We start from the raw sequence: 6,366 nt of genomic DNA on the forward strand, positions 1-6,366 counted from the left end.
ATGTATGTGTGTTGGTTTGTGTGCACATGTGTTTCCGTGTTTTACATGCATTTAAACAGACACTCTTGATTTTTAAAATTTTTAGTCATACTTCATAGAATAGGCCACTTTTAATTTCAATCTTCTTCCATGAAGTGGTTTACCCTGGGCCACCAATAATTCTTTCTAAATGATATTTGTTTGGGGGCCTCAATTATGCTCAAATAAATTTTACTATTGTATGTCTTTCTTAGTGTTCTATATTTGGAAAGCTCAATGAGATTTTCACCAATTAGAAATAGATGCTTTGTGTCCTAAGAGATCACATCTAGTGGCTAGTTTTCTAAAAACTAAAAGTATTAGCCAAGTCATATGAATTATAATAATATCTTCTACTTATTAGTTGTTCACCATGTTTTTGTGCCTTATGGTGTCTCATTTACTTTTCACAACTCAATACCAGTTAGGGCTATTATTCTTAGTTCTTTATTGTTATATATTTGTAATACATAATGAATACATTTATCTTGAGGAGTTGATACATATCCCATCTTAATCCTTTTTACTTGTCTTTCCTCTCCTTACCCCCTCTTCTTCTATGCCTAGATTCCCTTCCCATCTCCACAAAGTCTATCTCTCTGTTTTCCCTCACCTATCTTTTATGTTGCTCTTTAAATTGTTTATATTTTGAGTTTTTCATATAAGAGAAACCATGCAATATTTAACCTTCTGTGTCTGATTTATTTCATTAACTTTATTATCTCAAGGTGCATCCATTTTCCTACAAGTGATCCAAATTTATCCTTCTTTACTACTAATCCGATTTAACAGATGAGAAATCTGAGGCTCAGAAGCAAAGATCTTGCTCATGTCTATGTAATAACTTTTTGGCAGGGCTACGATTTGAATTCAGGTCTGTATAGGACCCTAAATCCCTGTCCTCCAGGTAAACACAAATCTATGGTTCAAGTCCTCTTGGATGAACTTTTTTGCTGACACTTATGGCTTTATATTAGATAGCAAGAGAGGTGGATATATTTTTAAAGTGATAACCGCATAAATTGTCCCTATGTTCTCATTATGTAATTGTTTATTTTCAAAAGCCTTTCATATGCTTTGTTTGGGTAAACTCTAGCCAAGTGCTTCTCAAATTTTGCTATGAAAATGAATGAATGGAGATCTTCAGTAAAGATAGAATCTGAGTCAACAGACCTGGGCAAGGACTTGGGATTTTTTATTTATGGGTAGGTCCTAGAGGAGTGTCTTCTAAAAACTTGCCGTAGCCTTACTATAATGTAGAAGTTCTTCACATTTTTCTGGCATATGGTAGATATATGCACTATAGAAGTATCACACACTCTTCTATTGGTACCACCGAAGTTCCTTGGGCTGGAGTAGATATATTTGCACTATTGTATTCCCTCACACCTAAAATAAATTAGTGTGGGATTAAGGGAAACTAAGTCTTGAAGCTAAAGAATGGAAACAGGTAACATTGAGCCCCTAACAGACTTTTCCTTTTCCTTACCTTCTTCTATAAAAATCATCTGCTTTGTCTTTTCTATCCTTTGTTTTAATTTTTCAGATAATGTGTGTGTGCATGTTCTTAAAGCTACTGATTCTGAGACTGAGCATACAAAGCAAGACCCATATTTACTATGTTTTAGCAGCTTCCAGTCCCCCAAATTATTAGGACAAAGCAGAAAGTCCAATTTCTACATGCTTTGATATTGGTAGTATAAACCAGATGGGCTACACAAATGTGAGAAGCTAAAATTTTGTCATGTTTAATTCTCACCTCCATCTGAATTCGCTAGGTATAGGCATGTTCCATGTTTTCTTAACTAACAAGATAGGAGTGTATGTGTATTGATGGGACAGGTGTTGTGGTGAGAAGATAAGTCACAAAGGTATGTCAATAACACATAATATCAATATGTAAATAACAATGTAGGATGTAAGTAGTAGTGACTTGGGAAAACTCGGTTTTAGATTCTTCTATGTTTCTTGGAAAGAATTCCAGAGAGCTTTAGCAAATTTATTCAGTTATCAGTAGAGAGATGAAGTTATGGTTTTGGTTCTGTCACTAGATAGTTGTGGGATTTAGCCAAGTTATTTCTACTCTCTCTGAGCCTCAATTTCTCAAAAGGTGAAATTGTGGGATTGGACCTTGCCAAGATCACTGCTTCCTTTCCATCATAATTTATTCTTTGCCTTTGCTAAGACAAAGGCTGGGAATAATTACATTGGAAAACATCATTTAAGAGCCAACTTCACAAATGGTAAAAGTGAAGCAAACCTAGGAAACTGGCAAAATTCCCTTGACCTGTGAATTGCACCTTTTGCTTAAGTGAACCAGCTTTTTAAATTTTTAAAATTTTTATTATTTTAAAAAATCATATGTTCTCACTCAGCTGAGGATAATGTACATGATATTTTATGGACCATGGCTGAGTCGTTCAGGAATCATTCCTTGTTGGCAGGTTGGATTTGCTGGTCTCGCAGGACAAAAGCTTGAAGGACCCTCAACATAAGGAAAGCTTCATGAGTTTTAGGAAGGTGACACTATGGATGCTTCAGCTTCAAAGTTCTGGATGTGATGGCTACCCTCAGCTTAGCCCTGATTTGAAGTTGAGTAGCTGCAACTTGTACCTACAAATGTGGCACCACTTCTGTCTTCAAGCTGCAAACTCTGTCACACCATTCCCTGAAAACCTGGGAAATGACCGGGTCAGATTAAGTTGGTGACATCATTGAGCACAGAGCACTTTGGGGAGAGAAGTCTTGCCTCTTATTTTCCAGACAAGCTACCAGAAGTTGTCTGAATATTAGTGTTCTCTGCTGAAAACATCAATCTTTGGCAGGGGGAAAGTAAGCAAAAATGTTTTGGTTCCTTACCTTCAGCAATGGAATCATGGCAAAAGACAAATCATAATCTTTGGAGGTAGGATAGAGAGAAATAGCATGATACATTTGAAACATTCATTTGATAATTAAACATCTGAATGGCTTGCAGATTAGAATCTAATATGCTAAGGAGTGAAATGAGATGACAACCCTTAAAATGTACTCCAAGGTTCCGAATTCCCTGGTTCTAATGATTTCTATCACTGTTTACTCAGTGTTTACATGTCAAATTGGAGGCAATGTTAGGGTGTGTTACATCTGAGTTGAATTTCTGGATTAATTCCATTACCAGCCAAAGCAAACACCTCGGATTATTTTTTTCCATGTATTTCAAAATATCTTTGGTTCTCCTATTCCTCTCCACTTTTTTTCCCCCCTGTGCATCTTTGATTTCCTGGCTTCTCTAAGTGCTGTAGTTCTGTGTGCCTTTCTGGTTGTAGCTGTTAGCTCTGGAATTAATAGACTCATAGGATTAGTGCTTTTATTGCTCAAGGGAGTGGTAGATATTATCTGGTCCAAGTCTCTATGTTAAAGCAGACACTACAGCCAGGTGAAACTGCACCAGTGAGGCTAGGGGGTATGTTAGCTCTGAATTTCTGCATCTGCCTGCCTCCTTGTCTGATGAGTGATCACAGGTCTGGACTCACTTCAGCAGCCAGATACATCATGGAGAACAGAACAAAGACCCATGCATTTGGCTTCATCCCTGTTGATACTGAGTTCTTTCCCAATCTTGAAGCTACTAGTTTTCCCACCTATCTATAATCTTGTCTTCACTATCTCTGGGAAAGTGTAATTTTAACCTACCCGATAATATATCTGCTTATGATTATCTAAATAAAGTAACAAAATGGGCACCTTTTCAGATTCTACGTGAGTAATCCTCATTCTGCTGTCTCTCGGCAGTGAGCATTAGAACAAATTGCCTGATGCAACATAAACAGCTCCACTTAATGCAGAATCTGTTTCTTTCATTTCCTGAGTTGGAAGTAGGTAATCCATTATATTTCAATAAAATAGTAATAAATAGAAAGTTTGACAGAAGAGCCTGGATGCTTTGGAAGCACAAATTCAAATCTCCTCTCCCTTCACTATAGAAACACAGCTGAGACTGAATGAAGTCCTTGAAAAACTACACGCAGAGAGACCCTCTATCTATTTATCTATCTATCTATGTATGTATAAAGTTTATGAAAACAGCATCTCCTTGAAACCAACATGTATATTTCAGTTCTTCCTTCAACTTCACAAAAAGATCTGTGTGTTTCCTTTATTGCAGGCTAAACATTTGCTATGAGAACAAGTTAATATACTATGAGAATATATTGCTATCTATGCCTTTTAATTTAGAATGAGCAGAGTGGAAGACTGAATGGAAGACACTATGGAACATCATTTAAATCTCAACTTCTTAATACTTTATAGGAAGTGATACATGATATAAATCAACCACATACCATGAAAAATCTAAGAAATCAACAATAGATAATTATGAATGTTAATATACAAATATGTCATTCATAATAAATACAGAAAGATAAATATACAGCAATAGAGAAGTGGGTCTGGGTGCCAGGTGAATGTAGTAAGTATTCCTCATTTAAACCTAGGGCTGGCGAACACATAGTCTTTAAGGGAAGCATAATTGATTAGTCTGTGTGTCTTACTCACACAATAAACTCAGGTAAAGTTCAGAGATCCTGTCTTTCAAGCTGATTTCCAGGCTCCAGGCTTTTCATAAAGGAGTGATAACCTTGCTAAACACTTGGCTATCACCAGGTGCATGACTGTGGCCTGAACACCCACGTTGGCAATGGAAAAAACAAAAAGGCTTTTTCCCAGGCTTATTTTCAGAGATCATGAAGAAAGATCAGGATGTGTAAATTTAGCTCAATATCTGCATAGTGGGACATGATCACAATCATTTGTCCAAGTCAGTGGATATGGTGTCCACTTTGGACGAGAGATCTGACTGACCCCCTCCTTCCATTTGAATTTCTTGGGTCACTTAAGAAAACCAGGCAAATGAGCCTGACCATTTAAGTCTGAAGAATACAAAAAACAGAAAGAGTAAATGGGGGCTCTGGTCCCTGTGCCCGCATGAACTGGCACTTTGGGTTTCTGCAGGTAAAGGTGGCCATTGCTGAAAGAGCAAGTATCCTTATTCCCACTCTCACCTCAGGTGCATTTTTGGGAGGGCTGGGAACAGGTTCCCCAGGGAGCTTAGTATTTATCCAAGGATAAAACATATCACTCTCCAGACAGAGGTAGGGCAAAGCTCTGGTTTCAGAGAGCATTAGCAAGGAAAATGATGCTTTCTGGCACTGTTAACATCATCTGTCCACCTAAAGCTCCCTGCCTTGTTGCTTCTTTCCCTGGTGTCCCCAAACAATCTGTTGCTGGCCTTCTGCTCCCCACCACTCAGAGCAGCCAGCCAGCCAGCCAGCCAGCGCCTTACAGCCTTCAGCAGCCCAGCACCTTCCTGAAACTCGCACTTCTATGTCCTGAGCAACAAAGCTGAGGGCATCCCGAAGCCTGTCAACTCACCTGGGGCCAGTGGGATTTGAGTCCTCTGGTGTCCTCAGACTAGGGCGCTTGGTGCTCGAAGCCTTGTGGGACTCCTCTTCCTCAGCTTGCAAACGGCAGCCACCTGGGACAGCCCGGGCTGTAGGTTGCCCAGTGGGTGGGCCGAGGAGCACAGGGAAAGGGGCGGGATTCAGTGTGAAGCGCAAGTACTGGCACCGGCCTTGGTTTCCCTCTTTCTTCTTCAGTTATTCTTAAACTTCTCTTCTTTTACTGGCCGGACCTCCTCACCTTTCTCCTTAGCCAGTGCCCTGAAACTATTTGCTCTACCGGTGCCCCCGCCCTGCTCTCGCTCCCTTCTTCGGGTTCTGCTGTCTGACCCTAACCTTAGTCCCCTAAAAAGCAGGCACTCGGTTCACGCAGCCAGCCACACACAATAAGGGCAAGGGAAGAAATTGTCAAGGGAAACTGACAAACTGACAGGGATCGCTGAGGCGGTGGTGTGAATAGAAGAAGGAGAGAGAGAGAGACAGACAGAGAGAGAGAGAGAGAGAGAGAGAGAGAGAGAGAGAGAGAGAGAAGCATTCACACTCTTCCAGGCGCACTCACACACTCACCCTTCAGCGGCTAGGTAGTGGCTGGATGGAGCCCCCGCCACCCTCCAAATCCCTCTTGTAGACTAGGGGTTTCTGTTCCCTTCGGAAAATGTTAACAGAGAAGGGGAGAGAAAAGGGAAAAGCAAAAAGGGGTGGGGAGGGGAAAATCTAGGAGGTGCGCTCCCTTTCTCCTCCCCACCCCTACCTCTAAAAATGTCTAACCCTGAGCCCTCCTTTTCTCTTCCGTCTGCTCCTGGGTTCCCTCTGCTGCTGTTCTCTTTCTTCTCCTCTTTGAGGTGGCTGGGAGCTGCGGAGAACCCGTCGTGGTTTCGATGTGAGTGTGTGTGCGTGTGCGTGTGTG

At 40.5% G+C, this 6,366-nt stretch overlaps 2 protein-coding genes across 5 annotated transcripts in view; one reads left to right on the forward strand and one right to left on the reverse strand.

Annotated features, from left to right (window-relative positions):
* Trpc5 (transient receptor potential cation channel subfamily C member 5) overlaps positions 1-6,346 on the reverse strand; it is a 294,853-nt gene extending 288,507 nt beyond the window's left edge. For 2 of the 4 annotated variants that reach the window (XM_033760330.1, XM_010603093.2), the window contains exon 1: positions 5,434-6,183. The gene's annotated coding sequence lies outside the window, so the exon portion shown is untranslated. Of the gene's footprint in view, positions 1-5,433; positions 6,184-6,210 lie in introns of those variants that run through there. The other 2 variants (XM_033760331.1, XM_033760332.1) reach the window with 2 other exon arrangements.
* Rtl4 (retrotransposon Gag like 4) overlaps positions 1-6,366 on the forward strand; it is a 558,658-nt gene that overhangs the window by 91,631 nt on the left and 460,661 nt on the right.

Source organism: Fukomys damarensis, unplaced genomic scaffold (genome assembly GCF_012274545.1).
Source record: "Fukomys damarensis isolate Sample0158 unplaced genomic scaffold, DMR_v1.0_HiC HiC_scaffold_39, whole genome shotgun sequence".
NCBI classification, from domain to species: Eukaryota; Metazoa; Chordata; class Mammalia; order Rodentia; family Bathyergidae; genus Fukomys; species Fukomys damarensis.